General features: G+C 44.7%; 1 protein-coding gene across 34 annotated transcripts in view; it reads left to right on the forward strand.

The window, feature by feature from the left end:
- EPB41L3 (erythrocyte membrane protein band 4.1 like 3) overlaps positions 1-27,127 on the forward strand; it is a 143,646-nt gene that overhangs the window by 32,281 nt on the left and 84,238 nt on the right. For 29 of the 34 annotated variants that reach the window (XM_075084720.1, XM_075084727.1, XM_075084726.1 and 26 more), the window contains exon 1: positions 15,353-15,440. The exons of 3 other annotated variants lie outside the window; for them this stretch is intronic. The gene's annotated coding sequence lies outside the window, so the exon portion shown is untranslated. Of the gene's footprint in view, positions 1-14,968; positions 14,987-15,352; positions 15,441-16,409; positions 16,501-27,127 lie in introns of those variants that run through there. 2 more of the 34 variants (XM_075084722.1, XM_075084721.1) reach the window with 2 other exon arrangements.

Here is a 27,127-nt window from a genome sequence, read left to right on the forward strand (position 1 = left end):
AAGTCGCTTGGATTCACTGTGAAAAGTGTTCTGAGTTTCAAAATAATTTCACTTTAGCCCTATTGCTAATCTTAATCCTGCCTCTCTAAAACAAGGGTTAGCTGTTGTTGATGTGTACAGGGTACAGCGTGCTTTAGCTCTCATCGCTGCCTGGAGTTCTGAGAAGCTATGGGAAAAGACTTGGTAATGTTACTTATGTGTATCAATAGAAGAAGGTTTCTCATTTTCATACTGACACCTGAAAATCATCACTGGAACTGTTGAATCAGGGGTGGGGAAAAAAAATAAAAATTAGAAAAATAGAAAAATCTGTATCTTTTTTTGAAAAAAAAAAAAAAACAAACAAACAAACAAAAGGTGGCCCAAATAGTAGATGGTACTGAGAACAGAAAAGATTTTATTCGGTATCCTCTGAGGTCTGCTTCATCCCAAGTCCCTTAGTTCTCTGATTATTAAGACTATCATGCAAGCCACAAGGAAAATTGAGGCATGTTCTGAGAAAGTAAAATACTTGTGCTTGAGGACACATTACTTTGATTCTAAGAAAATAAAATTTAAAAAAAACCAACTTTGGCTAGTGTTAGTTCAGAAAATTCCTATTTTCAGTTAGTTCTAAAGAGTAAATACTTTTAGGCTGAGCTTCAGTAACATGTGTTACTTGAACATTGCTTTGATGACTTTTTTTTTTTAAACTTGTGGAAAAGTCGCAGAAGCAGAACTGAATTGTTAACTTGGATGGGTCCTGGTGTCTGATCCAGTGTAGCGCAGAAGGATGTAGCTGCGATATCACAGCTATATGGTAACAGAGACCCACTGAAAGCCAATTTTTGTTAAGGCTGTTTTTGGAAGAGACATGTAGATGTTATGAAAATACATAGACAGTTGAGTTTAAAAAAAACCTTTCACTGAGAGACACAGAAGTAGTTGAATGTAATGAAAATGTTAATTTTATTCCTGTTTCTCTTCTGTGTTGTCTAGGACTGCCTGGTATCTGGTGGGACTGAAATGGGTTTGACTCTCCCTCACCTAGTGTTCTGCAGTTGGGAGATAAATGTGGTGCCACAAGCAATGATGAAGGGAAGGAATTTGATTAATTAATTGCAAAGCAAGGCATAGATGAGCCCTAGCCCGGAGGGCTCTGGCTCTTGGGGAGGCTTGGAGCTGCACAGTTCACAGGTGACATTCTTCTCTAGGACTCATTAGAGTAAAACAAGCTCTAGAGAAGCAGTCCCAAACTGCTCTGAGTGAGCCCAAGAAAGTGGTATGCTATCCTTGACAATGTGTAGAGCAGTGTCTTGCAGTGATTTAAAAAAAAAAAAAAGCTATGTGGCCATTCATGTGAAGCTGTGAATATGACAGTGTTTTTCCTGGACTGAATAACTTGCAAACTCATTTCTGAAGCTCCTGGCAGAGCAGCCCTGGAGCTGTAGGGGCTGTGCCCCCCTTTCCCCTCCCCTTTGCTTTGGGGCTGGTGGCAGCTCTTACCTTCCCTGCACCCAGCTCACCTCCCTGAGTGCATGCCCACCGCTGCTGCCCTGCAGAAAGGATGCTCTGTGTGCCTTCTTTCTGCAACAGGGGACAAAAATTAAGCTTGGGAATGAGGAATACTCCAGAGCATGCATTTTGCAAGTTCTCCTCTACAACAAGGGGTTGGTGTGGCAGGATTGGTGAAAACTCCGGCTATTCTGTGTCTGCTCACTGTATGCCAAGATAAGACACAGTTGTGGAGCAGCCTGTTTAAAAATGCTCTTCAGCATTGAAGAAAAAAGCATGGGTATAAAAGAGGGAAAGAGGGTTGTGTTATGGCCTGGTTTTGCTCTTGTAGCACCCATTTAAATTCCCATTTATATTTTTCTAATACACTCGTCTCCTTTTTGCCTCAGAGCTATTTTAATTGAATTTACTTGTTCTGCCTGCCATTTAGCTGTGAGCTGCCCTGACTAAAACCAGTTCCAATGCAATAACAAACCAAGCTGTTTCACTAAATTTCCGGTGTTAAAAGCAGCTGACCTTCATGTGCTGCTGGAGGAAAGGGGGGTGGGGTGGGTCTAGCAGGTCTGATGCTGAGCCGCGCATAAAATCAACTTGTACACATAACTTGGATGAGAAATTATTATAATTGCACTAACTACCCATATTAAACACAGTTGCTGTCTTTTCTGTGCAGGAGTGTGCGTAACTTACAAATATTGACTGCATTTGAAATTGAATTATCAAATGGGCTGTAATTATATGCTAGAGTATGTTGGGGATGAGTATGTATCTTGTAATAATTATTTCATTACTAGGCATAACATAGCTGTTTCTTTTGAATGTGCTTTTTTCATTTATTTGGAAAAAGAAAAAAAGAAAAATAGAGGCATTTTTTAAAAAACATCAGTGAATACACCATTACTACTATTGGGTAAAACACAAACAAGGGGATGGAGTCAAAATTTCATTTCCCATATTTGTGCAACTGTACAACTATTAAGATGATCCTTGTCTAGTTTGTAAAACAGAACAGTCAGCCAATGCGCTGTTTCTCTTTTGACACTGTATTTCTGTTGGATTTGTTGGGCCAACTGTTTGACCACCGGGACTACCAGACCGCGTGGGGTGGGGACACCTTTGCATCATTAAACTGGTGAGTTTTCCCATCCGTTTCAATGGTCCAGGACTTCACCCACTGAGTTGTCAAGATGAGACCTGTTCTGTTGCAGCGGGGTGTATCATGTTTGTTTATGCCAAATTACTATGGCAGATATTATAGACATAAATTCTATTATTTTTTTCCACCTCTGCTGTATTCTCTGGGACTTCCAATAGTCTGTCTGTTTCAGCCTCCTGTTGAGTGAGAGATAAGGTTTTCAGACAGAGGTTTAGAAAGTCTCTGTTGCTTCTCAGTGGTTTGGTTTTCTTAAGTGGAAAAGAACATGTCAAGATAAGGCATTGCAGTAGCACTGACGCTGCCAAGAATAGCCTATGTGGAAAAAGGCAGAGTGGCTACATATTTGCGGATTTTATAATGCTACTTTAATTCCTAGCTTTATAAACAACACAACTGTGCAGACAGAGAAGTGATCTTGTGAAATTTGATATAATTACTGGATGGTGCCTGAGAGCAGAATATGTGTTAGGAAATGGGTATGGAGGAGGGAGGGCTGCTTCTGCCTGCCCCCTCCTTTCCTCCAACCAACACGCTCAGGTTCAGTTGCAGCTTTCAAATCAGGTTTTAAATCTGTTCCTTGAAGCAAACTGCTTGGCCTAGCTCTGGCCATGGAAATCCTTCTATTGCTTAAATAACTTGAGGATAACACTTCCTAAAATCATTTACTAGAAAACATAATAGATGTTAAAATAGGTTGGTGCATTCTTAGTCATGACAAATATTTGCACAAAACATCTTGATTATTTTTTGTCATTTTCATGTACATGATTAGAGTTTCTTTTATGCTAGAAAGTAAACTTTACCGCAGTACAATAAAGACTACAGAAAAGTAAAGAAAACTAGAGAGTTGTAGGAAACCCGGATAAGAGCCGGCCCAAATAGTTTGTACTCGTTTTCTACTGAGGAGTCTGAGTTATACAATGCTGGGTTGCTGTTATTAACTAAAAATTCTAAAAAAAGATAATCTTTTTGTGAGTTAAGAAATGTCACACAACTCAGCATGATTCATCCCACCTTGCCTTTCTATGTTTAATTTTCTTATTCTAGAAGGCGACTGTTTCAACGCTCTGCTTCCCTTCCGCAAGTTACTTTGATGCTCTTTGGAGCTGTGAGGCTTAAGTAAAACCAGGACGTGGGTGGGAGGAAGAAGAGGGGGATTGACACTCTCGGGAAGACCTGGAAGTTTTCATTTCCTAAAATAAATGTATGTAAAAAGAACCTTATATAGAAAGAGGTATAGGAACACTGGAAAGTTGGGGAAGAGAATATACAAGACAGTTGGAAATTATATTACTGCTACATTGCAATGCCTTCAAAATGCTTTCTCTGATAAGAAGTTCAGGCTGGTTTCAGTCCTCTCCACTAACAGGTATTTAGAGCTTGTCTCATCCACAGAACCTGGGTTTCTTGGGTCAGTTCACTATTGGTCCTTCAAAATGAGCCAGGCTGACCACATCCCAATACCTAAAATACAGGCGTACTGTGATGTGATCTCTTTCCTGGTATCATCGGGAGTCGTGTCTAGGTATGTGTTTGCTCAGGTACCCAGGATGCTGGCAGTGTTGTTCATCTCTCCAGCCCTCTTGCTGTTGGGAGTTGCAGTTGTCGAGAGTGTGAGACACTACAGGTGTCCGGCTTGGTGGCCTCGGAAGGTGGAGGTGCTCCATGGGCTTGTCCAAGCTTGACATCGGCTGCACAGTTACGAGCAGCTGTTGTTTCTCTTTCACGCTCCACTTCAAATATGTCATCTCTGTGCACACTGGGTACAGTTGTTCCCCATATGTAAAACTCTGAAATACTTGGGATTGCCTAAGTATAGCTATAGCTACTTTCTGTGGGCTAAGGAAATTGTACCCAAGGCATTCCTTATCCTTAACTTAGTAAGCTTTACACCTGGTAAACAACTGCTGTAGATGTTTCAAATATTTCCCTCTTTTTCCTCAATTACTTTTCTTTTGTAAATAAGGAAAACCAATTCTTCTTGTCTTTCTGGAAATCTTGATTTTGTTTTCAGGTAGCTTATACAACTAAACTTTTCATGATCTGGAGCGCAGACTCCCCAGACAAATTCTGAACTGAGTGTCTTTGGCAGTGGTTTTCTCCTCTCTCAGCTAATGCGGTGCAGGCTGCCCCAACGTATTCTGAAGTTTTTGTTTAACGAAGCAAAGCGATATAAAACACGTATTTCTTTTAGAGAGAGAGTTACTTCATCCCTGTTGTACGTCGGAAATATTTACACTGCAAATTAGTGAAGTTTGAACAGGGTACCATGAATTCTTGCCCTACCACTTCGCATCCTAACTTCTTCAAGCAGCCACCACCCTGCTTTTGATTTCAAGTCAGCCGTCAGCTTGACTTGACTTTTTCTACACCACTCTTACACAATGAAAGCATATGGTAGGTTTCAGACACTAAAAAAGGTAACAAGAAGTGGTTAAGAGCAGTTACAGAGCTCCCGGTACAGAAGCTGAGGGTATTAAGGACCTAAAAGATAAGAAAATAAGATGTAATATGCTGTGTAATCTTACCATAATAGCTCAGTTTGCATGTATATAATGCCTGATAATTGCTGCTTTATGGCAAGTTTTCCAGATGTTGTAATTGCTTGGTGAACATTGCTCTGCTCTGCTAAGTTCATTGGCTGATTAATTCTATACAAACTTTAGACACACCACATAATGTGATGTCTGGGAAGCTGCAAAACAAAAATTGTATTTGATTAGTCTAAATAAAATTGATAAATGACAATATGGAACTTAATTTTAGCTTTAGAGAGGCTTTGAGGAAGGGAAGTGAATTAAATATCCACACTGATGATGCAGCCTTTGCAAGAGATGTCAGAACTCACGTGCATTTACAGATCCCAGTCAATTACAGAAAAATTTGGTTTACTTTGCAAGTTAATCATTGGGGAGTTTAACTTCAGAAGTCCTTACTTTAGTCATAATAGTGGACACATGTCAGAGTATTTGATTTCATGGGAGTTGTGGTGTGTAGAAAATTTATTTCTCTCCAAGGGTGGACTTTTTATCATGTTACTCTAAGAAATGTTCATTATAAGGTGGGTTTTAAAAAATTATGATTATTAATTACTGATCATTAAAAACGGGGGAAAAAATCCCAAAACCAAAACCGGCCAGTAAGGCATTGACTGATGACATGAAAACACTTCCTTTGAAGCTCATTTTAGGGTATTACACAAAAATGATCTTGGTGTCTGAAGGGTTTTGGCACTCTTGCACCCCCAAAAACATGTTGCCACAGTTGTGGTGGAAACTGGAGGCTGAGTTCTCCAAGAATAAGCCGCTATATCTCCTGCCTCTTCGCTTGGGTGGAACACGAGAACAAGTGCTCAGGTTTCATCATTCATCTGTATAATCACTTTCAGGTTCCTTCAAAGAGTGGCAGAATGCCCCAAAAGGAAAATAAAGCAGGACTTCAGATGCTTAATGCAAAGCAGAGGCTGGGTGGTTCAGGGAAAGACATGGAGGCTCTATACCATGAGACACTGCTGCAGCATCTTTTATGTTATGCATTCAGATCCACCCTGAGCAGTGGTGTTGGTGTAGCCATGGTAGTCTAGAAGAGTCTAGAGGCAAACCTTGCTTCTCTAAGGGAAATGTTTTGCTTTGGCATGAGCTCAGCCATTAAATGTCCTGCCTGGCTGTAGCGGGCAGGTAGCCTGTTTGACTAATCAAAGCATATGTTTTGATAGATGATCAGCATGTGCAATGCTGCCTGTCAGCATGCATATAGCTATTGCATATGCTCTCTCTTGCCTGACAGAAATACCTAAAGTGATATTCAGAGTGCTGGGCTTGGTGTGGTAAGGACAGAGGACAAGGAGCAGTAACAAAGCCTTAGGAACACAACCTTTCCCAAACTTATTTTTACTCTTTCTGACTTTTCTCCCCAAGTGAAAGGAACATAGGAGAGCAACTCATTGAAATCTGAAGGCTTTTTTTATGAGTACATTTATCTGTCTTGCTTACGTTTCTTTTAAATTTCTTTCTAAAATAACTCTTAGACTATAGATTAGCTGCTGTACGAAAAGCAGTAAAATGGCCCAAACCTCCAGAAATGGGCTTGGTACTGAAGTCAGTACCGGACTAACTGTAATAGAATTTTCTTAAAATTGCGAAGGAAACAACTGCGTGCTGCATATGGGGTAAACGCAATCCTTCGTATCAATGCCACTGCGTTTTTTCTTTGAGAAAATGTTTATGGCTTTCATTATTTCTGCAGTTATGTGTCTTGTCAGGAGAAAACACAGCCTTAAAGTGAAAATACTCTTTTTACAAGCTTATTGAACTTGTCTGGCACCTCAAGCATCAGAGAAATTCCAAATACTATGAGCTCTGTTACTTTTGTTAAGAACACCAGTAGTTCATGATATGTGTTAATAGGTGCAATGGCAATTGCAAATTTTCCTGAGCAGCTTCATGGGTCAAGGTACCAAAGTGCTAACTGATATGATCAGTCACTGTGGCCTCATCAGAATCGTGCAGACAACTGAGGACCGGTGCTGTTTGTAAGCCCTGAGACTATTAATACAGTTTTGTCTTGCAACAGAGATTCCAGTCCAACTTGTTTCTTTGTTTTGGGAGAGGAGCTAGTGTTAAAACCTTTAAAAGCGTGGGTGTTTGGCTGCTCTAATTGTTATATTAAAGATGACCTTGGAAATAATTTGACTAACGCTTGAGCGAAAGGAGTTCAAATGTGGGGCAGAATGCAGCCTGGATCTCTCTGGTTCACAGGCTTTTTGAAAAATACATTATTTTAACATTTTGTCTGTAATGACTAGAGATATGCTTTCCTTTAACTGTCTCCAGTGGCACTGTGTTGGCCCCCAGATACGCCGAATCAATGTCTGCTTGTTCCTTGATTTGGGTAAAGGATGGGCAGGCAGTATAATTTGTCTGTTGTTATCCAGAAAACTGATTTTTCAACCTGAATCTTTGTTTAGATTTCCATTTCAAACTTAGGCCCTCCAGCACACAAATTGCTTCCTTTTTTTTCGGAAGCAATGACAGGAATTGCTGCATTTATTTTACTACCAAGAACGAATTGTGTGCCCAGAAATTTTCTGGGAAAGAGGCAGAGCACCTCTTCTAAATGCAGGGTTCTTATGTAAGCTTGTGCTTTCCTATCGGCCTTTTCTCTAAGTAACTTTTTTAAAGCAGGCGAGTTGGCCCAATGCTTAAGGTATTGAGGATGTTGCTTGGCAACTTTGGGCTGTGCGTGTGTCTCTCTGGGAGCAGCCAGACAGATGTTTGCACACAGGCTGACTGGGAGTAAACGGTGGGGACCAAGCAAACCTGGTCCTAAAACTATCATTTCAGGGGATGTGTGGTAAATTAAACATTTGCACTGTGAGACACTGTTCATGGTACTCATTATTTGTGATGTGTAAAATGCTTTTCAAAAGGGTGAGAGGCTGAGATGCCTTTCTTGGATATTTTTCGGTGCCTAGTACATATGTCGTTGTTTGCAAGAGTGAAATTTGTTTAGTTTGTTAAAGCTGTGTGTTGAACGTGATGGGGGTTTTCTTCTCTTTTAATGTGACAGTACCATTTTTGTGCTATTAAGAGGGTTAGTCTTCAGAGATACAAACCCAGATCCCCCAGGTTGTTTTTGTGGGTCATTGTGTCCAGTTAGAAACTAGCTATATTTCAGTTAAAAAGAAACCAGTGGAGTGTGGCTCTCTGCTACTTTCCTTTCCCAGGATATAATATGCTGGGCACCCTACCTTTCAGGTGTGCCAGTCTATTTTGCCAAGGGAAAGACACAAAGAGCCTGGATCGGTACCCACTGATTTTTTTCTCCATGTGTGCTGACAATGAGGGTGAATTGCAGGCGGAGTAAGCTGTCGAAGCAGAGGGAAGGGATGGGTTTTCTCCTCTTCTCACTACCTTCAACTCAGTTTTACTGGCACTGTCTCATCAACTGAATGTGAGACTTAAACTGTAAATTGAACTGGAGCGTGTTTTTAAAAGGTAATGTATTTTGAAAGTGTTTGAGCAACTATAAACATCAGGCAGAGGAGCTCCTGGCTGTGCGCAGAGGCCATCTGCTAGCTGAGGTGGACTGGTCCCTGGGAGCCCGGTCAGGCAGGGGTTGAAGGTTAGGGATATCATTTTGAGCAGTCGCTGACATAAATAAAGGCTGGTGGCCAAAACCACAGTCTGACGCCAGCACAGTCTGGCGAGGCTGCCAAAAGAGGCGACGGTGTGACTCTGCCATCATCCCTCCTCCTCGTGTCACACTGCACCCCGCCTTTGCAGTCTCATACTGATGAGATCCCATGGGCAATCATGGTGAGGAACTGATCAGATTTGTTGTCTCTCCTTCCTTTTTAGTTTCAACTTTGAAGGGTTTGCCTACTTCTTCCCGTGGCCTTAAACGCTGGTAGTGGCTTGGTGAAGGGGGCAGGATGGAGGTGGGAAGGAGCAGCCACAAAATGGTGGCAAAGATGGAGACTTTTCCTCCTGTTGGTAATGCAGACCTTTAACTGGCTGGGAGGGCATGGCAGGCTGCGGGATGGGGACAGGCTGAGAGGAGCAAGGGCTATGTCTGGCTGGGTGGGCCTGGAGCAGCCAGGCAGAGCCTGGACACAGGCCCATGTCCTTGGTTTTTGTAGAGCAGCCACTCCTGCTGTTAACATATTGTGCAAGGAAAGAAGTAAGAGCAAGAGGAAGCAGCGTACTGGGAACAAACGTCCACTTTTCTAACTGGAGATGGAAAATTAGTCCTGTATATTTTGGGGTTTTGCTTTCTTGTTGTTTTCTTCAATAAGCATATTTGGTAGATTGAAAACACCAGCCCTTTCCCTTTCTGTCAGTAAAGTCTGTTTATTGTCAAACGTTGGATCTGGGTTTTCTACTCTTCTGGCACTCTGAGAGAATAAAAATGAAGAGGGATAATTTGACAGGAAAGGTAGCCAAGGAGTATAAATTTTTCTTTAGACATGCCAGGTCAGAAATGTTGTAATTCTAAGGAATCCTTGGAACTAAAGTCATCTTTTAACCGTTAAAGAAAACAACCTGTGACATCGTAGCATGCATAACTGTAAGACAGTACAGATATAGGATAAATGTGTTCATTCCTGAGCAGGGCTTTTTACCTTTTCTTAATAACACTTTAGTATTATGATAAGCATAGTTATACATTGTACTTTAAATAAGAACCTACTAGCACTTCCCTTAATTGCTATTAACATTTATTAAGATGAGAGGTGAACTGTGGTGGGTGCTATGCAAACACTCGTTGAAGTGCCTTCCCTACCTGGTAAATCTTGCAGCTTATGAAGACAAATGATACAAAAGCAGCTGGGGGCTGTGCCAATTAACCTGGCCACTGAGAGACATTTTATTATAGGTGTCATGAGGAAGAGGTATCTTAAAAAGAGATTTGTAGAAGGCAGTTATGATTCAGGATGGCATTTCTATTTTTGATAGTACTTAATAAATAAGTGTATTGATTCTCCCTTGAGTCAGTGAGACTTTAGCTTATGCTCAAGGTAAACTCCTGTTTAAATCCTAATCTGAATTAGATGCTTCATGAAAAGAAGACGTAGCAGGAGCAAAGATAGTGTTGTTAGTAATATGCAAGACTGGGTTTAGTGGCATGGAGAAGGAGGAAGAAAGGCATCTTCTTTAACACCCCACAGCATGCACTGTGGGAATGAGGACAAAAAGCTAGAGTTTCATGGACTGAAACAGATGGTCTCAACAGAGAAAACCCCAGTAAAGGAGAATGGCATGTGTTGGTCTTGGTGGAGGTGGTCACCATCTAGGAAACTCTCAGTCCTAGAGTTGCCAGTAGTGAATGAGAGTTGTCCTTGCCTCCCTCGTTGTTAGGCTGTTTAGGAATGCTACTCAAATTAAAATAAATTTTTGTTAACTGCATATTGCATATCTCCTGTATTTTCTGTTTCCTGTAGTCAGTGTACATTAAATCAGAGTACTTTTAAATGATATTAATGATTATGCATAGGTAAAGTAAATAAAAAATCAAAATCTTATTTGAGATAAAAAGCTTCGGTTCATTACTCTATCTGAAAACTAATTGTTGTCGCCTTTGGTGCATCCCAGAGCATCTTAGATCTATAAACTCTGGTTACCTTTGGTTCATAATGGGGGCTGGAGAACTGCAGCAGGAGGTAATCTCTTGATAATCCAGTTAACGCTCTCAGTCAGAAAGTAGCTACAGCTATGAAAGTGGCAAAGGGCAGTGCTGAATTAATTGCAGTAAATCTCCTATAGGCAGGATTTCAGTTGCAGAAGAACTGGGGCCAAATTTACTGATTGTTCCTTCAGTAGTCTTAAAAGGGGTTGGATTTGGCACTGACTGGCAGAGTGAGACTTCAAACGACAGAACAAATAAATCCCTGCGCTGAGGTCAATAAAGCAGCGTCAAGAATAAATCTGACCCGCTGTGTCACTGGGTTGCACCAAGGGATATCTCACCTGAAGGTTTACTACTAATGTATTTGAAGGCAGTGGTAATATTGGCCAATATTACAGGTCTGTGGGCATTATGTTGGCCATGAGGGAAGACAGAAATAAAAGATTTAGGTCTGATTTCTAAATCTTACCTTCATCTGCTGTCTCACAGTGATTGCTCTTAACTATGAGAATTTTGTTTCATTGCCATGCAGAAAGCTAAGCTGCATGAGTCATGGGCAGAGCAGTTTGCTTTTAATAAATGGAAGTGGATACGGTAATATAAAAAAAAAAAAATCAGTTTGACTCCAAACCCATCTACCCGTCTAGACAGATAGTGCCAAGCTCCTGTCTGCAAAGAAATATCTTCTTAATAATGCTGTAGTAATGCTGCTACTTTTACAGTACTTGCCATTTTTTGAAGTGCTGTACCCAGCTAATTCATCGTTGGCCGGGCTTGAGACGGCCTTTTGCTGAGTTTGATAGCATTTTTCTGTCTTGCTTTTCTGTAATGTGCTATTTTGAATGCCATGTCCAATCAATTAGGGAATCACAAGAATGTTTTAGGCAGCAGTTCCCAGGGCTGGGCAATAATCCTTGTCCCTGATCTTCCAGGGTTGCCTATTCATCCTTTCCTGGCAGAGGCTGCGTGTCTCCCCATTCCCCTCTCCTCTAAAAAAAAAAAAAAAAAAGTCCTTGTTGTGGCCAAATACTCTGTACAGGCCCGTTTTCCTTACAGCTGCCCTCCTCTGGCTGGTACCTCTTGGGGAAGGAGAGTGTGTGTGTTGGCACCTTTTCCTTCCCCACCTCTAATTTACCTGCTTCGTGTCAGAGGCTGCCTTTGCTTTTATTCTTCCCAGGCTTTTCATGCCAGGAACCCCTCCTTTCCTTCCTCCCTCCCTTTGCAGGGCTTCCCCAAGAAACTTGCATGTGTTTCTCACCGAAGGGGAGAAACTGGAAAACCAAAAGTGGTGAATGGATGGGGAAGGGAATGGAGGGCAGAGCTTGCTGCATGTTTTACCCATATCCCTGGTCTGGTGTCAATCTCCTGAGTGACTCATGACAACATGACTGTTGCTCATACTGTTGGGTGTCAGCATACGTTCCTCCCCAAAGGATGGGGTGCTGGGAACAGCCTGGCTTCCAGACCAGCACAGAAGCAGTTTGGATGTGCGTCTAGCTCCTTGCATGGGTAGGAAATGGAGGATCCTGGTCTGGGGAAAAAAATGCAAGGAAGGTATGTGGCACAAGGGGAAGGAAGCTGCTTTGGAGAGGAGGAAGATGAAGAGATACCTCTTCTAAGGGCAGAGGAGGACTAGAGGGTCAGGAGGCCCCTGGCTGAGGGTTATGGTGGTAATGGAGGGGGAAAGGGGATGAGTGGGGATGGAACATGGGGCGTGCTGGATGTGGCAAGAGGAAAGGGGATGATGTGGCAGGAGGAGGCTGGGAGAGGTTTTCTGCAGTCAACGAAATGGGGAGGAGATGGCAGGTGGGTAGCAGCACACAGGGAGCTTGTGTCTAGAGCAGCAGGATGTGAAGCGTTCAAAGGCTGCGTGTTCAGGGCAATCGCGGGTGTGTGCCATACCGCCCAAGCTGGTGCTGTTTTTAAATGAGCAGGGTGTAGGAGTTAAACGTCTCTGTGGCACGCAGCAGGGGCTGCGTGTCTGGCTGCTGGTGGGGTATTTCGTGCAGGCAAGAAAGGATGGTCTTGGGCTGCACCAAGCCTGATGTGTTGGGAGTTGAGATGAACAAATCCAAATAGGACCATTAAACTCAATTGCTCTTGACATCCAGGTCTGAAGCAGCACCTCCAGAAAGGTGAGAAAATAGCAAAACCAAAACTATAGCAAGGCAGGAGATCAGAGTCTGTTCTAGTGCTGCCTGGACTTCACATCCGAGCTTCCTTTTGTGTAAATGGACACTGGGATAACTCCAGTGAAGTGCAGGTGATCATTCACATTTCCCACCTGTGTAAGAGTATGGATTCAGGCTTGCTAAAAAATACTGGAAGAACAGGTTTTTAAAATAATAATTAAACACTGCTGTTCCTGGAAACCTAAACTTCCATGGAGCTCCCATCTGACAGAAGTCAAGGCAAGCCAGCCAACTAATCCACTCTGGAATTAGAAAGTAATGTTTGAAAATGGGAAAAAAAAATCCTATGAGCATTGAGAACTCTGAAACTTAGGCCCATATTGGTAGCCCAGAGGTACCAGCTACCTTGTATCTATTGCAAAGATTTCCTGCTTGTAGGAACCGCCTGTTAATACCGCTTGATGTTTTGAGGTTAAATAAATGTGCTGAGCGACTTCTAGATCCTCAGATGAAAGATGCTATTATATATGCAGTGTATCCAAGAAAGGATTCACAGGGTATATTGTAACTTTGGGGCAAATTCGCTTGCTGTATTGCTTGAAGAAAACGTGTTGCTGTGAAGCACTAATGCTCCAATGGTGTGTATCTCTGCTTAAAAGAATTGTCAACACCTTTCTCTGTTATGGGCAGTACAAGAGCTGCAAAAGGTTTAGCTGGTAAATCTTGCATTGTTTTTCAAATATTTCTTAAGTCTCCAGCTTGCTTTTGAGACTCGATTTGATTCAAACCAACTCAGTCCTTTTCTTGCTTTTCTCTTTTTTTTTTTTTTTTCTCCCTCCCCCCCATCATACCTTGCTAACGCTAATGTATGTCTCGGATGTCAAGTCTATTCCTTTGTGATTCATGATGACTTCCAGAGCTCCTGGTGGAGAAGAGTATACAAGTCTTTTTGTTTCAGCTGCATGACTAGAAGTATGCCCTCTCTTAGTTGATGGCACGCAGTTTCCTTTTGAAGTCCCTCTCCTTCTTATGCATGTTACAGTGTGCCAGATCTGCTAAATAGCATTCCTGCATAGCAGGTGAAGGGTGTCTGTGTGTGTGTTTCGTGCTACGATTCGACTAAATACAGAGCAGCGCAGTTTTGCAGATCTGAGAAGCGGTACGTCCGCTCCTACTGTCAAAACCTCTTTCCCTTCTTAAATCCCAGAGAGCTGCTGCTAATTAAAGGCGAACTCCCCCCCTCCCCCTTCATATCAGAGGCCTGAATATAATTTGGATCTTATAATTTTTGGGAGCTCTGAAAATACGGTATCTAAAGAGAGAATAAGCCTAATTTATCCACTGTGTTGCAGCAGGACTGAAGGTGCAGTGTGAGGGCGTGTCGGTCTGTGGCTCTCCCACAGCCAGCCGTCGCTACCCTTCCCATGGCCAGTTCCTCCCCTGGAAAAGAGTGAGTTCAGCCGCTTCTGGCCCCCCGGAGAAGCGAACGGGCAGTGCCTGTGAGTGCCGTGGTGCGGCAGAGTCTCAGACGTGAGGGCTGCTCGTATCGTGTGTAGCTTGTGGAGAGCTCAGTTATGTGCTCTGAGAGGAGCTACGTATTTACCAAAATGAAATGGTGAAAGTGGGATTATCCCCCTCCCAAATGGCTTCTGTATATGCTAGGAATTTTTGATGCTTTCTGACATGTGGCATGTTGTGGTCTGTGTTGTAGCAAAAACTCAAATAATTTTCAGTTTTATGTTACTCTTTTTGGATCGGGAGCCAATGTGTGGCAGGACCTCTTAATTATTTCTGGTTTGGTGATGCTGTTGAGTGAAGTCTAGATTTTAAGAGCATGTAGTTCATCACTGGAAATTAAAGTCGAAAAGGCTGGTACCCCCTACCCTCACACCCAACAAAAACCCCACGGGTAAATCAAAGCCAGAGCTTGCCAGCACCCAGCTAGCTGCTTTTAAGTTCGCAGTTAAGTCTCCCCATCGCTAGGGTTTGCTTGCAACTGCAGCAGCTAAACTCATCTCTCTAAACAGAAGAATTCATTTAGCTGAGCCAAAACCCAGCCGGATCCCTCCGGACGCAGGTGGGGATCCCGGTGCCGGGGGGGAGGTGGGGGTGGTTGGGGGTGCCCTCTCTGCTGTGTGCAAGGCGAGCAGCCCTCGGCGGCCCCCCCTTCGCACCGCGGCAGCAGACTGGGGGCCTGGCTCCAGAAACCTGCCGGCATCCAGCTTTTCCCGTTCTCCGCGGCGTGGGCTTTTATTTTTATTTTCCTCCTTTTTTTTTTCTTCCTCTTCTCTTTTTCCGCCCCCCCCCCCCCCCCTCCTCCCGTCCCTTTCCTTTTTCCCTCCCTCTCTCCGGAGGAGCCTCCGCAGCCCTGATTTGCTGGGAAGCGGCGGAGGCTCGCTCTGGGCAGAGCCGGGCTGCGCTGCCGCTGCTGACGCGTGGCCGCCGCCGCCGCCGGGAGCAGCCCCGCGCCCCGCTCCCCGCCGCCGCCCCCCGCCGCCGCCGGGCGCCCCCGCCGCTCCCCGCCGCCCCAGGTACCTTCCCGCCGCTCCCGCCCCCGCTGCGTGCACCCGCCTCCCGCAAGGGGAAGCGGAGGATACGCCCGGGGGGGGCGCGGGCAGATTGCATCCTTCCCCCCCCCTCCCTTTTTAATATATACGTATTTATAGATATATAAGCCTCATTCCTAGGAGCCATTTTTAAGTTAGCAGCTGGGGGGGGGGGGTCGGAGGGCGGTGCGTGCGTGAGGCCGGGATGCCCGGGGGGGCGCCGTGGGGGGCAGCGAGCGGAGCCCCCCGCGGAGCGGGGCGGGCGGCGGGGGCGCTCCCTGCGGCCCGGCGTGGGGACACACGGACACACACACACGGGACACGCCACGGCTGCTCCCGCCGCAGCTGTGCCGGAGGTGGCGGTGGGGGGTGGGTGTTGCAATTTCAATTTTTTTTTTTTAGGGCGATACGCATTTCTGTAGGAAACTTCTGTAGGCGGTGGAGGCACGGCGCGGGGGGATGTATGGCTTGGCTGGGGGGCCGCACACACACCCCCACCCCCACCCCCACCCGGATGGTCGGCTCACCTGGGGGGTGCAGGGGGAGCCTCCCCCGCCCCCCCCATCGCATCCCATCCCGCACAGCCCGGCCGGGGCTGCGCGTCTTGCGGCGGCGGCTTGGGGGGGCTGTTTCCCTCCCCCCCCCCCGCCCTGGCCGTGGCTTCTGCAATGCGGTGGGTGTGGTTATGCACGGAGCACATCGCAGCCCCGCACCGCTGCAGTGGCAGGGCCCCCTCCCCACGGCCCCCTCCCCACGGCCCCGGCCGGCAGCGAGGGGCCCCGCGGCTGTGGGAGCAGCCGGGACGGGGCCAGGGCCGCTCCGCCTCGTGCTGCCGGGGCCTCCCGGGGGAGGAATCACGCGTGGGGGGGTGGGGGGGGGCGCGCTTCCTTCCTTCCTTCCTTCCTTCCTTCCTTCCTTCCTTGACTCGGCGTGGGCTCCCAGGTGCGCTAGAGGGGCGGCTCGGGCGCTGCGCACGCCCCTACACCCACCCACCTTCACGCTTGACCCCGCGGACCGTGGCGTGGAAGTTGGGGTGCTCAGCCAGGTCTGTGGGGAAAGGGAAGAGAGGAGCGAGGGTGTGGTCGGGAGGGAGGCTGCGGGGGTCCGTTCTCCTGCATCCCGGCCCCTCACGCTTGAGTGACCGGGGAGGGGGAAGTAGTTTTTTGCCTTTTTAGGTTTTCTTAGTTTTCAGTCAAAGTTGAAACTTTGTCATATAAAGCATATAAGCTTGAAAACTCGCACTCCTGCGATCATCGCAAGTAGCAAAGTACAGCCAATCTGGCCTCACGGCTGCAGTCCAGGAGGAAAAGCGTTCACTAAAGGTGAACATCGCTCCGAATGCCGTTTGCTGGCGTGTGCTCCTGTTTGAGGTAGGGATGGAAAGTATTTCCTCAACTCAACACGCGTGTTGCCTGTAAGTCAAAGGGAAGGTACCTACAATGTTTGAAGGCTTTTTTGTGTCAAAATGATTACAAGCCAGAGGCCCGCTTGCCAAAGAAAAGCTCTGGGTTAGGTGTGTCCCACATGCATCAGTCCTTTTACAGTGTGGCGGTCTGCTTTAGATCTTTTTTCACTTTACTTTTAGTATCATCAGCATTTGCCTATGTCTCTAGAAAGCTGAAAGATTTGTGTTTAAAAAAAAAAAGAGCCCAGTCTCACAGAAAAATAAGAAAATAAGCAAAATATGTAAGTTTTTGAGCAGTAAAGCTTAGTCAGATGCGATTGAGTGTATGCTTTTCCTCTAAATCTATGGAGAATGGTCTTTTGTAGAGTATTAAAAGGTCAAGATCATCCTGCTGCATCACCAATGTGGTTAAATTCATGGGTCTTGCTGCACCTGTGTGTGAACATGCATAATGTAGGACGGGTGCATACTGCTATGTCGGTCTCCTTGGGTTGGAAAGTTTCAGCTCCAGCGTGAGGATGAGACCTGCATGGCAATAAGAGGAGAAGAGAGCCCGAGAGCACCGCATTAGAGTAAGAGCCACTGGAAGTTTATTCCTTATGGCACCGCTTGAGCAGGAAGGCTCCTTGAGCTGTCGGCATGCTGCAGACCTGCTTGCTGCAGCAGAGAATGTGAAATATATCGTGAAGCATTAGAAATACATTGGTTGTATTTAATCAGACCGGTGTAGCCTGGGCCTCTCCCCAAACTAATTTCACGCAGCCGCATCCCTCCGTTAATGATGCAGCTGATGGCCTTTCCTCCCCAAAGGCTGCCCTGTATGACGGAGGAGCTGGTCCGATGCGTGTCAGGAGCTCATCCGATGGGAGCCTGCTTCTGCGGTGGGCAGGATTAGCCTTTGGGGGGAGGAGGAGGAGGAGTGGGGGGGGGGGCCCACAGGGTGTGGCACCATCCCCAGCTTCCCCCCCACGCCTCCGCCTTGGCAGCTCCTCGCAGGGTAGGGCTGTGTCTGTGTGCTGGGGAACTGCAGCAAAACTGAAGAGGTCTAATTTTAGTTGGGGTTTTATTCTCTCTTCCAAGAAGGAGCAAGTGAAGGTGAAGCTACAACTTACGTAATTTTTTAATTAAACAGGGTGAGGTGGTTTTTTTTTTTCTGTAGTGGAAACCTGCTGAATACTTATTCTTTGATGAAAAAGAATTACTGTTCACAGGTTTTTCTTTGAAAGCTGGGTGGGGTTTATAGATAATACGAGCACTGATGGTAGGTTTGACCCACAGCAGTGTGCTCACACCTGTATTTGTTAGATTTGTTGTTTGGTGCAGTGGTTGTGAATTCTTCGGGGGCTATGCACGGTTGTTTTTCTTAAATATGTAAAATGTCACATCTTTGTATTTCAGGCATGATCTTGAGTTAACAGAAAGTTCTTGAAATGTGCTAAATGTGTTATTCACGGTGGGTGACATTCATACTTGTTTCATGGAAATCTCATGTATCAGTAAATGACTGCTTGTTGTCTCAGGGAAAACATCAAACCATTTATAAGCGGTTATAAAAGAATACTTGTTTTTCATGAGATGAAGCGTCAGCTCTATCTCTTGAGCTCCAGCATTTTCAACATGAAAGTATTAATAACTGCGTGACTTTACCACAGCGAAATACATCCTTGGGTGCGAATCTGTGTACGTTCAGTGTGCGTTCCATGGATGCTGGGCTTTAAAAAAAAAAAGGGTCGGTCCATGCAGGGAGGGCTGTTGTGAGTCTGCAGGACTGTGCTTTTTCAGTGTGTATAGCGTGGCCCCAGGATATTATGTCTTAGCATCTTATTTATCACATTTTTTTAACTGGAAATCTGTTATGACTACAGAGTTTGAATTCTCAAAGTGGTTTGTTCAGACATAATTTCTCTCTAATCAAGTGAAAATAAATGCATGCGTGTAACTGAGAAATATGATTGCTGTCAACTAAGCTGAAAATTAAGCTAAAAACGTGTTTATTCCGAAGGATCATGATGGATTGTTTTTATTTGGTACAAAACTTACAGGGTGTATCAAAGAGTGTTACCCAGAACTAGACTTAAATAAGCATTGCTAAGCAGTTTGATTCAGTACTGTAAAGGAAGCCTTTAAAAGAGATGAACTCCTGAAAAGATGATGAATTAGCTAGGTTTTATAGCACATTTCTCTTAATGTTTAATCTCCAGTATTAGCCATTTCTCATGGCTGGGGAATGGGCCAAGTCTAAATGTGTAGTATGGACACATAGCATTCCCTCTTGCATTAGCTGGCTAGAAACACCCAAAGAGAAATGCTTGTTTTGTTTGGAAAGATCTCAATTTCTTACAATGAACAGCACAGGTAGTGGAGAAGAAGAGCTTATCTTGGCTTCAGTAGGAGAAATCCTATGGGCCCTTTGTGCCTGCCCCTGCCAGTCTCAATCGTTTTCACCGTAAGCATCAGTGCAGACGAAACTCGGGAGGATTGCTGAGGACTAAATACGTGTGGAAAAGCAGAAATGGGTCAGTATTTGGGACAACTGAGGTAATCTGAGACAATGTGCTGTATAGACAGCAAACTCCGTATCTCCTACACCCTTCCTGAGTAATTGATATAATGCAATTTGAGCAATTGTCAGGTTTTTTTCTCTGGAGCAAAATGAAATCTTTACTTTTTACTTGATCTTTGACTGTATCAGCAGAGCTGGTTGCTCTTGAATAAAGCAGATAAAAGCAAAAAGGAAATAATAATAGTCTTCTAAATCACAAATCTCTTTGAGCCATATGTGATGCAGTATATGAAAGGGTAATACAGAAATAAAAGTTTAAAATGTACATAGAAGTGGAAAAAAAAGGGGGGAAACACCCTTTTTACATAGACCCCATCAATTTTTACCCTTTGCTTCATAGATCTTGGAAATACTTTGTGTGCCACAGACAGAGAATCCATTTCAGTGGCTTCACTACGTATCAAAACCGATCTTTTGGCAAGCTGAGAAACAAAAGAAGTACTGAAATCTGCATGAGGATCACCCACCAGATGTTTGATCCCACTGAGAAAAGTCTTTTATAGTTTAGAGGGTTACAGAAGAATGTGGAAACCGGGGACTCAGAGCATGTGTGGGGGGTAAAGGGCTAGAATAAATGGAAAGCATATGTGAATATAAAGAAATATTCCAGGAAGGGGCGGAGGGGGGAGTACAGAGGGAATAAAGCAGGATACAATTTTGGATACATGCTCACGTGCATGTATTTGTATGAAACGTGTATGAAACTGACAAAGGTGACAGAAGGGAAAAGTCACAGCACTGTTCTAATGAGTTAGAGGTGGGAGAAGAAAGGTCCCGTGTGGAATGGAGAAAGGTTGATGTTTCTGGTTTTGGGCTATGTTAAAATCTGGACTACCAGGGTACAGCATGCATCTATCGCTTGGCTTTTACTGCAGCCTTTTTCCTGAAACAGGGGCTGGGTTTTGATCCCAGATGGGATGCAGGAAGCAAGTGGGGTAACACACCTAAGGTAGGAACAGGTGACCCTGGTGGGCACTTGGTTGATGGCCGATGGGATGTTCTTGGGAGAAAGAAAGGGAAAACGCCCATCTCTGGCCCAGAGCAAACCACACGCTTATGCCTGTGGTTTTGCTGTTCTCTTTACTTGTGTTGCTGCACGCCCTGCCAGGCTCTTGCTGTCATTCTCACAGCACGTCCCCTTCGCCTGGCTGTGGTCACTGCCTGGATTTTCACTCCCTTGGGCTCCCCGGCAGGGTCCCTGCTGGGGCGGGAGCCTCTGGCACTGTCCTTCCCTTCCCATCACCCAGGTAGGGGGCCAAGCACCTGCCCCCTTCCCCTCCTCCCAGTTTCACATTATCCCTCTGCGTTCCTCATCCTCAGAGCTTCGCGCCTTGCAGCAGCTCAGCCTCAGCGCTCTCCAACTCGCGGAGGAGTGGAAGAGGTGAGTAAATCCTGGGAGGCAGCCACGCACCAGGGTGCTCCAGCAGCCTTTCCCTGGGGGCAGGCAGCTGGGGAGCATGACATTGCTGGTTGTAGTGGAGCAGGAGGAGGAGTCCCTCGTGGTGGAGGTTACCTTGTTTACTCCTTATGAATCTGAGGGCAATTATGTGTAACACCTCCTGGTTTCCTAGGACGTACTGGCTACAAATAAAATCTTGTTTAATAAGCCAGCAAATGCAAACAGGCTGTGAAGAGGGGAAAAAAAAAAGCTCTTGCAGACCTAGGAAACATATGTTTATGCTAACTGAGAGACCTGTTCTTGCACCCTGGCTTGCGTCGGGGAATATCTTTATCTGCCAGTCTTCCCACAGAAATCGGTAAGGCTGTCTGTGAAGCAAGGCTCAGTTTGGTTTAGATACAGCTCTCAAAATCTGACCCTACCAAATCACAGCTTAGGTCAGGAAGCTGTAATCTCTCTAAGGACCCTGAAGATGATTACTTCACCGGGTCCACTGAATTCATCGCTGTTTTCTTTCAATTAAGTTACTGCTGTTGCAGAGCGAGGGTTGGGGCAGGCAGCGCTCAGCCCCTCTGCTTCCCAGCACAATATGATTGCTGCGGGTGCCCCACAGCTGCGCTGGAGTCAGTATACGGACATATACATCTATATGGAGGAAAACATTACTGCTTGCCTCTGGAGATTATTTGCAGCAAGAAACCTAGTACCTCTGTTTTGTTCCTAGTAGCAGTTCTTAACATTATATATCTCTAAATACAAGGTTTGATAAAGGTGAAGATGGTGAGTGAGCTATAAAAGTGTGCTCAGGAAAGTAGGGTATTTTTGGTTTAGCCAGATAGTCTTGGTATTCCAGGCAGTGGTTGCACAGGGCCCTTTGCAGGGCATCTGGCACCAGCATTGGCCGGGATGGTTGCAGGGGGTGAAGGGCAGTTGCCCTGTCAGAGGTCAGTGCGTCACCTTGTCTCGAAGCAGGAGTAAAACACAGGTCTTGCTCCCACTTGAGGGGCTGGCGCATGGCACAGTTGCCTCTTGTAAGCAGGTTTGTTAACTGATCACTTCATTATGACAATGCATTGCTGGTTTAACCACGTGGCTCGCAAGGCAAACGCCAGTGTAAAATCTTGAGAACAACCCTGGAAAGAGAAGCCCAGCTGCGGGGTTGAAAGGTGGAGCGAGAGGGCAGGGTTTTTACCTTGGAATTTTTCTTTTCCATTTCTTCTCTCTCTCTCTCTTCTGGATCATTCCAGAAGACTGAAAGTTTTGGTTAATTATATGTGCTTAAAGGGAAACACTGTAATGTAGTTTCCATGTACTGGAGCATTATTCTTGTGCAGCTGAAGCTGGCAGCCTTTCATTCCCTTACCACCTCCTTTTTCTCCTAAAAATAGCAGCACACTATAGTGGGATTACAAGAGAGGCAGAAGAATGTTTCCTGAGCAACAGTTTTTGCCAGTTGGTAGTGGTGGTAGCATCAAGAACAGATTTGGGGGGAGTCGGAGAGAGATATAAATAGGAACAGAAGAAAATGGGACAGAGGCAAAACTGGGGCGGAGAGGACGAGGCTGGCAGGTGGGATGGATGGCGAGGTTCACTGGGCCGTGTAACAGCCTGCCTGGGGAGTTGGGAGAAACCTCAGCACTTGAATCATTTAGGAGTTGCCAAGACAGAGCACTCAGCAGCACCGTATGGGTAGCAAACTCACGGTGCGGATAGGAGGCATGGGCAAGATGACCTAATTTCTATCTCTGATTTCTATGATTTATTAAAGAGTTTTGCAGGCTTTCTCTTTAGGAGGCTTAGAGCTGTAATTTGAGGCATGGCAATTAGGAGGGTCCTTTATTACTGTGCCAGTACGCTGTTGGGGTTTGATCACTTACTTGCAGGGGTAGTGAGCTAAGTGTGGGTAATTCTCCACTCCAGCAAACAGAGGTTGCTGACAGGCTCTGCTCTGGTTTGGATCTGGTGTTGGCGCTGGTTTACGTTATGCATTCAGTCAATGCCACTAATGCTGTATGTAGATTATGCATGTACATATAATAACAATAAATAATATATGGATGTGCTTTAGTAGGTATCTTGGAAAAAGTAAAAGTAAAAAGATAACCACCACCCCCAACCACTTCTCATGCAACCCTGTTTAATGGCACCCCCAAGAACTAGACAGTAGTTGATTTGTCCTAGTTTATTCCAATCTTGGGAATCCCTTTCCACCTGTAATGGGCTGCTGAAGAAGAGCCAGCAGACAACGCATCCGCCCCCACTGGTTGTCCAAGTCAGGGAGAAAAGGCAGCGCCCACCTCCTTCACCAGTATATTTAAACATATTCAGCTTTCCATCTGCATAAACTGTGTACCTACTTGCATTTGCACATAACTATATATGCCACATGATTAATTATGGTGAAGGTGAAATACTAATATCGTTAAAGTTACTTGAAAAGCCTACCTTTCTTCTGAAAGTGTTGGTGTTAAGGTTATTCTTTCTAATCTGTACCGACTGACCACAGTTCTTGCAAAGACAAACGAAACCATCCAGAATTTCACATTTAAAGTTTGAAAGTGTTTTATCCTCTTTTTCTAGTGCTGTGACACAAATTTCTTGAGTCGTTCTCCACTGTGCGAACCCAAAACTATTTTTCTTACACTCACATCATATATAAACCATGGATGTTGCACTTTGCAGCTTCTCTACTAACATGGTAATGCAGAGCAGTAAAGCCAGCCCTTTTTTTAGCCTGAGGGGACAGTGATTGAATTAAGGATGCAGAGCTGAAGAGTAAAAAGAAGTTCCTTCTTTTTAAATTTTTACCAACTTCCTACTGCTGTGCTATAAGAACAGCCATAAAAATGTCTCTTGCCAGTGTCGGGCAAATGGCATGGTTTTGGGGTTACCCACGGAGTCAAGGCGGTTGTAGTTTCTGCATTACACTGGCCAGAAGGATACCAGCAGCTTCTGTAACAGGAGTGTCTGTGTTAAAGTAAACTCTGCCTCATTTTGGACTCCCTCCCTCTTCAGCTCCAGTTTAGTTTTTACCTATCTGCATGCACAATCACTGTGGTTTCCCCACCCCTTGTTGTTCTGAATCACCTCACCTGAAGTAGCTGTTCGGTTATTGCATTTTATTTTGCTGTTTGCCTGGGTCCTGCATTTTCCATCATCTGAAACACCTCTTTGTAACTTTTGCTGGTGTTTCTTCTATCCAGGGGCAAGGTAGCTGGTATGAATGAAGATGCCCCCTGTGACCTTCTGATCCTGTGATGTTGCTTTGAAGAATGTAATCAGTGTAGTTATGCTTCCTTCTTCTAACCAGTTTGTGGAAATCGATACGTGTTTAGTATCTCCATAGATTTGTAACAAATCTTGCTGTGCTTTTTTTTTTGTTTTTAGTAGAAAAATGCTGGCATGCAATAGATGATGCAGCAACAAGCCATCATGTTATAAAGATACAAATTGTACTAGGAAGGTATCTGTCATTCTCTAGCTTCCAAGCAGTTATAAAGCAGATAAAATAGATATATTTACTACAGACTACATTACATAGTCTACTAGAAATGCTTTGCTACCTTCTTTCAAGGCACGCCAGCGCTATCATTGTTCCTAACCTGAGAACTGCGAGTCTGCTTCCTTGAGAGTGTCCTCTGCGCCTGGGGTGTTGTTGTAAGAACAAAAATCACTGCAGGATGGGATTTGGCAAACAAATCAAGGTCTCGGCCAGGGAAATGCATTGTCTGTTCATTTTCTAAACAAAAGTAGTTCAGCCGAAGGCGAGTGTTTTGTATCTGGTTTCCACTGGCTGTGTTTTGCTTTTGTAAAGTAGATGTAATAAGCAATTATTTCTGCTTACATGCCGTTGTTTAAAAAATACTAGTGGTTAAATATTTCTTAATTAAATGTTGGCTGCTGAGCCTGAAAGAAACTGTCCAGAAATTGAGAAGAGCTAGCACAAACATTAACAAGAGTCTGAATACGTGTTTACATGATGAACAGGAATTTTTCCTACTTAAAAACATACTAGTTTGAGAAGTGGGCTGAACAGAAGTCGCTCTGACTAGTGGCATGTTTAAGTCCAACATCTTGAGATTCTCAGGCAAAGAATTGTGGTGTCTGGTGGCATTTGGCCTTCCTTTTTAAGACCTTGTATAATCTACTCTACTTTAACCTAGCACTCTAAAATTGTGGCGTACGGAAAACCCATTTAAAGTTACTCTGTGGAAATTTTTAGGACTTTATTTCTTTCTGAACTCTATGGACAGACACATAATAACAAAATTATTGATCGGTAATATTAGAGAGATAAAATTAGTACCCAAGAGTAATATTTAACATCACTTAAGATGCCAGCTCTGCAAAATGCATGGTATCTTCCAGAATGGAAGGCAAGAAAGGTGGCAAGGCATCATGACAAGCATACTGTGTTAGAAAAAAGGCAACTCCTTGAAAACTTAGCAGGAGCTTGGAGTATTTATTGCCTTCCACAGGGAAATGAAGTAGTGACTGGTAATAGCTAAGGCTTTCATTCAGGCGTGAGTGAAAAGCTCCTCAACCTCCTTGTTCCTCCCTGCCAGAACTGCCAGTACAGAACGAACCTCCCTTACCAGGTGCAGATAAAGCCCTCAACTTTGTTTCTCTGTTGTGTTCCTTGCAAACAGCAGTGTTATCAGTGGGGCTGCCCAAGGTCTCCCTTGCTTTGGAAAACAAGCTAGGAGGTAGCAGTGGGGGCAAGGAGAGAGGTCCCAGGCCCTCCTGGCTGCAGCGCCTGCAGGGAGAAGTGCTTCACCCCAGGGTGCTGCAGCCATCTCAAGGATGTACTGTAGTTGCTTCTGGGGCTGGTAACTGACTGCTCCACTTGATCCTTTGTTGTAGGCGCTGCGAATATTAATAATTCAATTTGTCAGGGGAAAATTTAAATTGCATCAGTCACACCTCTTGTAGAGTTATCCTGTGATTAAAAATGACAAACAGTATTCAATGAACCACTGTTTTTGCGTTCTCCTAACCTCTCAAAGCATACGTACTGGAAGCTTAAGCATGTTGCGTGCACTCTTCAAAATTCACCTTTAAAATGATATGTTTAATGTAAGGAGGGAGGAAAGTTTCACCTATAGTTTAGATAGAACTGAAAGCTTATGAATTTCCACTTACAATGTTGACCTTTCTTGCCTTGCTGCTAGGAACAAGTCATGGCTGTCCAAGCTTTGAATTTTTGCACCTGTCTGGTACGATCTCTTCAATCTGAGCAGTGATGCTTTTAGATTTGAAAAAACCCAAGCGATCAATATTCTGGTAGCCTACCAAAATAGTCTTACAGTAGCTGATAAATCTTGTGCAGTTATTGAAATATTTTGCAACATTAAAAGCCTAATGTTAAATTGTTAGCCACAAATAGTGAGATAAAATTGAAAATGAATGTGTTCCTTTCCTGAGGGTGCCCCCACTTTTATAAATAGCAGCTAACTTTCAGCAAGGCCGCAGCCTTCATCCTATGAAACCAGCCTGCAGTTTCAGAAACGTGAAGGCTGGATCTAAGCACTCAATTTATTTTTGCCACATGAAGCAAGAGGCAAAAGGCAAAGCCAAAGCACGCTGCGACTGCTAAACATGTTAAGAGGAGACACGGGGGTGGCTGACACCGAATGTCCCTGCATCTTCATCAGCTGGCGATATGATTGCTGCGGGCTGGTGGGCTGTCAGGATTGCTGGTGGATGCTTGCCAGTCGTGTTATGAATGGAGCCCACTCGCTGTTCGTAACGATAGCACTTCGGCAGTCAAGCAAATGTTGCCCTACTCTATTACAGATAATATTTGGAGATGTTGGCTTTTGTTTTGCAGAGCTCTGGGATTGAGGATGCTGTGCGTGGTTTATCCAGCCTTCAGGGCTGGGGTGGGCGAGCTTTGTGGATTCAGAGGCTCAGCAGGTGTCCCAGATATTTGGGGCTCACAAAAGTAACACGAGTTTGTGGCTGTCTGGTGGGGTTTTCTTGTCCTGGGTCTGCAGGGCTTGTGGATCACCATTCTCCTGAAGTCCATGGTGTGTGTGCCCGGGGTGTTGCGCTGCCCGGACCTGCTCTGTTCAGCCCCAGGGTCATGTTATGTCGTGTTACCCGAAAATTGTTTGCTTCAGACATCTTCTCCCTTTCTTTTTCAACTGTGAAGCCAGTAATTTTCTGATACAATGTCGAGTCCTCTTGAACACTGTAACAACAGCATCAGACAAAAATGCTGCCAATCATCTTTACCCTTCATGTAATGATTTACATGAACGTGAAAAACAGATTTTCAGGATTGAAGTGCTAACCCCAATTTA

This window comes from Phalacrocorax aristotelis, chromosome 2 (assembly GCF_949628215.1).
Source record: "Phalacrocorax aristotelis chromosome 2, bGulAri2.1, whole genome shotgun sequence".
Classification (NCBI taxonomy): Eukaryota; Metazoa; Chordata; class Aves; order Suliformes; family Phalacrocoracidae; genus Phalacrocorax; species Phalacrocorax aristotelis.